The following is a 7798-nucleotide window of genomic DNA, read 5'->3' as shown; positions in this document are numbered from 1 at the left end:
TCTCAGATTTTGACATGATTATTTTTCCGCATAGCAGAACAGCTATTTAATATATTATAATTTAGTTGCTCAACAGTATGCCAGTTCATGGGTTAGTTTGGGATCACTTATGGTTCCAATCATCGTGTTACCTATGGGACAGTCTCTGGTCGTGAAAACTTATTATAATATAATAATAATATTATTATATTAGTGAATGTTGTATAATTTATATTTATTTTTTTATAGATTGTGCACCCATACTTTACCCCTACTGTCCGTGAGATGGAGCAGAGCTACATGAAAATATTTAAGCTATACACAGATGACGTTAAGCATATGCCCATTGATTCCTTGAAGGCACAGTTAATAGGAATGATTGTACTGACTTCATCAGCGGAGGTCGCGGACGAAGACGAAGATTTAGGTGGTCATAATTATGTTCTAAGTCCAGCACGTATTTGTGATCATGCTGGTTCAAGTGGACTTAAAAATATACCAGACACTCCTAATGATGATGACCTGCGTGAGCGTGTTTCTTTGCTCGAGAAAAGTGTTCTGAATATTGCTTCATTTATTAGAGATGAGTGGTTGAGGAGAATCGAGAAGAATAAGAATAAGAAGAAGCAACAAGATAAAGGTAAACTAACTTATTTTTTGTTCTTCCAATTTAATTTTCTTGCATAACTTTTGTTATCCTTTCAAAATAATGTGGTGCACCTCAACAGTCCCCTCGTAGTGGGTATCAAGTAAACCTCGAAGAACTTGCAGTCATAGTAACTGACATTGCTGCAGTAGATGAAAAAATTGAAGAAGAGAAAAAAGAAGAAGAAACACAAGTAGAGAAGGAAACAGATGAACAAGATGCGAAAAAGAAGAAAAAGAAGAAGAAAAGAAAGAGAAAATGACAGCTGAAAAAGAATTAGAAAATGAGGAGAAAATAGAAGAAGATGGTGAAAAGAATTCAGAGGAAGAAGAAGAGAAAAATGAGAAGGCAGTTGACGAAGAAGTAGTGGTTGAACAGGAGGTTGAAAGTATTAAAAAAGAGAACAAATCATCAGAAGAAGAAGAGAAGGAAAATGAGACGACAGAAGTAGAAGAAGAGGGGAAAAAATAAAGAAAATGAAGTGGATGTGATGGGCATTGTTAAGGAACTCAATGATGATAACATGTAGTTTGGTGGTTTGGAACAAACAATTTTCTTAATGATTTGTTGTTTTTAATGATTTGATTTTTATGGATAATTGAATTAATATGTTTGGCATCTCGGTGATGATATTTATTAATGATGTTATGTTCAGTTATTCTATTGTCTTGTTAAATTAAACAGTTGATTGCATTATGTTCAATTACTGCCATGGTTTATAGAGGTCAATGATAAATGTCATAGAAGTGATTCTCTATTAATTATAGACACCCACGGTTGATTTAATAAAACATACATCTATTTATTCATTTTCCTACATCTTTATTACACCTTTCCAGAAAGACAACACCAATAACAGACCATACAATAATTTTTTTAGGACATTCTTTTTTTCTTCGGCCAAAATCAACCTATGCTTTAGTCAATCCCTCTCCATTTCGATTTTTTTTAGTGATCCTTTCAAGTTATCACTTTGCTCTTCAGCTTCTTTTAACAATGTTATGAGAAGATCTCTATTTTGTTCAGATTTCAGAACCCTTTGTAGTATTTGAAACTTGGAAGTACCTTGAAAATTTGATGTCGATGGGCTGCTCGTCAGTGAGTCTTCCACAAGCCACTTAAAAAATGAGCATCCACCATTACCCTTGACCAAAAAATAAGTTATTACATGAATTTTCTTACTTAAATAAAAAAATAGATAAATCACATATTCATGTAAGCACTCACCTTTTCAATTTACAGTTAAAGAATTTTTGACCTGGATTCGAATTGGTGCATGACGTCCTCAAAACAGCTTAATTACCATAACGACAAATGTAGGACACTTTTTCATTTGATGGTTGGGATGCTTGAGACATTGTATTTTTTTAAAACTAAACAAAAAATAAATCCAAATAATGAGAGTGTTAAAACAAAAAGAGTCTTCCTTTTATACAAGAAAGGAAGTGAGATATTATCGTTGGATTTTATTTGACATGTACTTTATTACTGTTGTATAGCTCTGATATTTAAATTTTATTACTGTTGGACCTCTTTCATAGACCTTAAATATAATCGATGTCTTCTCATACGTTAGGTAGATGATGGACGGTATAAATCGAAAGCCGGTCAATGCTAAGGTATATACAAGTTGGTGAAACGGTCAAAAAATATTAGTACACAGTCAAAAATATAAATAATTAAATAAATAAAATTGATTTTAGGACCATCGATTGTGTTCGGTGTAAATAATAGACTTAAAGCCTTGTCAATAATATACCGTATTGATTTATTGCCCTTAGTAGCAGATTTGGAAAAAAGAAATAATTAATTAATAAAATAATAAATAATTAAAATTTATGCAATTAAAGGAGCTTAAACAAGTTATGTGATCGTATAAGTGTCCATGTAAATTGGAGAAGGTTATCAAAGATGTGTGAGGATAGGTAGTAGATGAACAAATGAATTCCTCATAACATACTTATGTTTTGGTAAACATTGCCCTAAGGATGTTGGTTGTTCAACCACAACTCATCACCTCACTCATCTTTGATCACCACTTTTAATTTACGTAGACTCTCATATGATCACATGACTTATTTAAACTCATTTAATTGCATAAAATCTAATTATTTATTATTTTATTAATTAAATAATCTTTTTCAATATATGTGCTAGTCATGGTCTATAAATAAATATCATCATCTAATTATTTAATTATGGAAGTAGTTCACAGTCTATGCTAGACTATATTGGGTCGAATAAATAACTAAGCATAGTCTAGCATAAATGATGGACTACTTCATTGATAAATGAACTAGACTAGGATACATATGTATAGACCATTACTAGCACATATTTTGAAAAGTATTGTTTAATTAATAAAATAATAAATAATTAAATTTTATGCAATTAAATGAGCCTAAACAAGTTATGTGATCGTATAAGAGTCTACATAAATTGAAAGTGGTGATCAAACATGTGTGACGTGATGAGTTATGGTTGAACAACCAACATCCTAACGGCAATGTTTTCCAAAGCACAAGTATGTTGTGAGGAATTCATTTATTCATTCACTACCAATCCTCACACATGTTATATCACCTTCTCCAATTTACGTGGACTCTTATATGATCACATGACTTGTTTAAGCTCTTTTAATTACATAAAATATAATTATTTATTTTTTAATTAATTAATTATTCTCTTTTTTCATAATATGCTATATTATTGACAAGGCTTTACATTTATGATTTACACTGAACACAATCGATGACCCTTAAATCAATTTCATTTATTTAGTTATTTATATTTTTGACTATGTACTAATGTTTGTTTACCATTTCACCAACTCGCATAGTGGAATTCATCGATCACGTAGACGTTCACTCATAAATATTGAGCTCGATAAATCCTAAACTCCATCGACTTTGCAATTAATTTTGCATAAATCAACATAATCGCGAATTTATAAACCAGATTCATTATCCATTAGCATATATGAATTAATTTGACATCTGACAACTATTTCATTTATCTTCTAACAGGAGAAATTGCAAAATTTCAAACAAGAATAAAATTGTAAAATTAAAGTAGAGATAAATATAGGAAACAAAAAATACTTCATTTCATAAGTTCATTGCAATGGTTTAACACCATATGTCCAACAAAATACGACCAAAAAGGGCAAAAGAAAGAAGCGTTCATCTAAAGAATTCCCTAACCATGAAAGCTTCTTTGTAATGAACTTAAAACTACAACTACAGTAGAAATTAAAACCTAAACTAAGGGGATGGTGGGGGTGATCAACTCCTCGGGTTCCATGTTCAGCCTCTCCATGATCGCGCATAGAAAACGGACGATATCCCAAAGTTCACGGTGGAGGTGCTCCATGTCCTGACTCAGACCATAGAAGAGACAGACTAGGTTATTTCGAAGGAGGAGAATTTCATAGCTATGTTGGAAACGAACCCTCCTTTGTGGTCTGAGTGAAATCCTCGACATCTGGTCGTATTTATCAATTTTTGAGTTGAAGAAAATAAATTTTGTGTATAGTTAATGATTGTTTATATAGACCAAAATAGAAGCCTTTAGTCTTTTCGTCCAGTGGTTTGGCGATGCGTAGATGAACGAAAATCAAGTAGGAAGCATATACCCAATCGATGCAGCGTGTGAATGATCAATAATTAGGGTTTTTTATTGATTGAATAATTAGGGTTTTTTAATAGACTTGAAATATAATTAATAATAAACTATGTGGTATATAAAGAATACTCCCAATAGACTTGACACACAATATATGCAATAACTTAGAAGGTCGATAATAGACACGGAGCAAAATCGATAAAACTGACATTAATTAGACCACTGCAGGGTTGTCAAAATGCATACACTGCCATGACTTACAAAAAATTATTCAAGTCAATCTATGATTTGTTGTTATTACAAGTCGTTCTCTTGTGCCCGAGTCTCTTGCATAGTAAGCACTTATTCCTCCTCTTCAACTTGAAAGCCTCGCCCACGCTCTTAATGTCTTTCCTTTTCTTTCTTCCGAGCTTTTTGTCGACAAAGGGTGAAATAATGTTTACTTCTAACAATTCTTGTGGAACGCATCATTCGAAATCTAAAGGGATAACATAATCAAATATGCAAGGAGGTACTCTTCCACTTTATACACGGGCAAAGAGTACTCATAGACTCTCAAACCAAAATCATCACCGTGCTTCGATCGCAAAGCGACCATCGCATGAGCGCGTGGGATTTTGACCACGTCAAACTTCTTTCAAGAACACGAATTCTCCAGTAGGTCGACTTTGGCATTACAACAACTTCCGAACACTATGAATTGGTTGTCGTCCCCACTTACGCTCTCCGCATAGAAAGAGTCGCCCTAGCTCATATTGTCCCTTAAGATCTTCTTGGTGCCAGACCCAAATTTATTATCCTTATATTTGAGGAAATATGCACACCTTTCCCTGAATTTCTCTTCAAATCTCTTAGGAATCGAATTGAATATGGATGCCACAGGACCCTTTCGACAATCAACAAGGAGGTGATTGACTCGGTAATATTTGTGGTCATCACATCAAACCTGTTATCTGGAAAATATGCTCTATTTTATTTCTCAAAACCAAGCTCATGCTCAAGGAAAAAGGCTACCTTGAAACAATAGTTCTTGAATTCCACAAAATGGTCACTAAACTCCTCAGGAGAATATGCCTTTGCCGCGTGGTAGAATAGATAGAGGTGATCTCCGAAGTGGTGATTTACTCAGAGATTTTCACCTAGGTGCCTCATACAGTGCCCATGATGAGCATGGTTATAAGCCCTCACGATGTCGTTGGCAATGCTCTTGTGCCTATCAGAGATAAAACACAAATCTGGTCCATCGACCATTATAGACTTCAAATTCTCAAAGAAGAACGTCCAAGATGCACCTTTCTCCTTGTCAACGACGTAAAAGGCAATGGGATAAGTATCGTTCTTGATATCCTATGCAACCGCGCTTAGCAGTACGCCCTCGTACTTACCATGTAAATGAGTGTCGTCGACCGCAATAACCTTTATCGTATGGGCGAATCCCCTAATGTAAGAGCCCAAGGCTAAAAAGTAGTACATAAACCTACAATTATCTTTGTTCACCATGATGGAATAGGTAGTGCCAATATTGAGAGCATCGATCATATACGAAAAAAGCCGGCTGGCAGGAATACCCGTGCTCTGGTGTCCCTCGAACCATTTCTTTGGCAATCATGCCCCCCGTCCAACATTTCCAATAGGTTGGTCTACTGCTAAAGTTCTTGAAAATGATCCTCCGAATCTCACTAGTGTTTGGACCCTTTCCTTTGCGATACATATTCACACAGAGCGATGCAATAACTTTAGCCATGATTTTCTTATGGTTGCACGTGGCGTATTTGATGCCACAAGTGTGATCGTCGACTTATTTATGGATGAGAAATATTTTTGTGCATTCATACTTCTTTTCCCGTAACATCCACGAGCAACTAGGACAAACACATTTCACCTTAAAGAATTTATCACAACTCTTCAATGTAGCATAATCAAAAGAACTTTTCATCGATGCTACGTCCAACAACAATTTCAAATCCTTTTTGCTACGAAATTTTTGATTTACATAAAAATTAGTTCCATCGGAGAAGTTGTGTTTGGTTTATGATCTCAATCCGCACTCTCCTCTCTCTTCTTGAAAGAAATTGGGATCTTCCAATTCCGTTGAAGGATCTTCCAATTCCGTATCCATTGGATGAACATCCAAACTCTCATCTTCAAATGAATCATGTTCGTCGATTGTCGGGTATGGTGGCAGGATTGTCAGAGACCCTGGGATGACATTTATCCTCAGTAATGGCCTAGAACCATTGACAGTGGCATCCAACATGTATAAGGATACATGCCGATCATTCTTAATGAATGTGGGATGTATTTTACCCCGCCCATTCATTAGATAGCTAATCATAATGTTCTTTGGCTCGTAATCTAATTCTCTTCTCTCAATTACGCTTCTAACCATGTTGTCATACGAACTATTGCGACACAGCGGGATGGGTACTGTCTCCTTGCTAGATGATTTCGACTTCCAATAGTTGGGACCCTCCTCCCACATATCCATATAATCACCACCCACAATAACTACCTCAGCTACTACCATTATAGACCATACTAATCGATAATAGATTAATGTATCAATCTATAACTGGTCGATCAATGGCATGAAAACCTCCGTACAGAAATGGGAATAAATGAATTTTGGATATAATCGATGCCCTCCTAGCACTGGATGAAGAAATGTATGTGTACGTCTTATAAAATACTAAAATATATCTAATGACGAGGTATTGAGTGGATTTGGAAAGCTTTTCAAGCTAGTAAAATGGTGAAAAAATATCTTTTGTAATTTTAAAAAAAAAAAATGAAACAACAATGGAGGCAATGACCAAGAATGGAGATTTCAATTGTGATGAGCAAGATTTCGTCGGAAAAGTGGCCGAAAAAGTCGCCGGGATGAAAAAATATTGCTGAAAACGGGAGCTCCTTTTGATGACTTCTTGGATAATTTTTTTAATTAACATAGGGAAATATGAAAAATGGTGAAAATATAAAAAATAGTGAAAAATATTGAATATTAAATGGATGAGGTGGGAGCTAGAGTATAAAGTTTAAAACTTGTGTGCTAGGGTTGTATATAAGAATTGATGGTGTCATCCTAGTGTTTAAATACTTAATTTTTCAAAACTTATGTCTAAATACTTAAATAAATTTTCAAAGTGTCTATTTTTTAAAATGGCCTGAGTGATTTCAATAGTATAATTGAGAAGATTATTTAGAAAATTTATACAATCATTTTTTCAATTATTTTATATAACTAAAACTATACTTTTTGAAATTGTTTTATCATCTTAGTTTTCTTCGATATTGGTTTGACAGTTTGGTAAAAAAAATTTTATTTTTGTAAAAAATATATAAGTGAAAACACACTACCATGTACTTGTGTATGGCTTTGACAAAAAGTCTCTAGACCGATTATTGTTTGGTGATGAATGAAGAAAATATGAAAGAAAACAAAAATAGAGATTCATCTCATTATTTTACGATATTATAAAACAATATTAAGTAGAGACAAAAATATATTTCAGATCATACTAGAGAAGAAATCAATCAAGATGAAACTCA

This window comes from Capsicum annuum, chromosome 6 (assembly GCF_002878395.1).
Source record: "Capsicum annuum cultivar UCD-10X-F1 chromosome 6, UCD10Xv1.1, whole genome shotgun sequence".
In the NCBI taxonomy this organism is placed as follows: Eukaryota; Viridiplantae; Streptophyta; class Magnoliopsida; order Solanales; family Solanaceae; genus Capsicum; species Capsicum annuum.
This window is presented reverse-complemented; position numbering follows the sequence as displayed.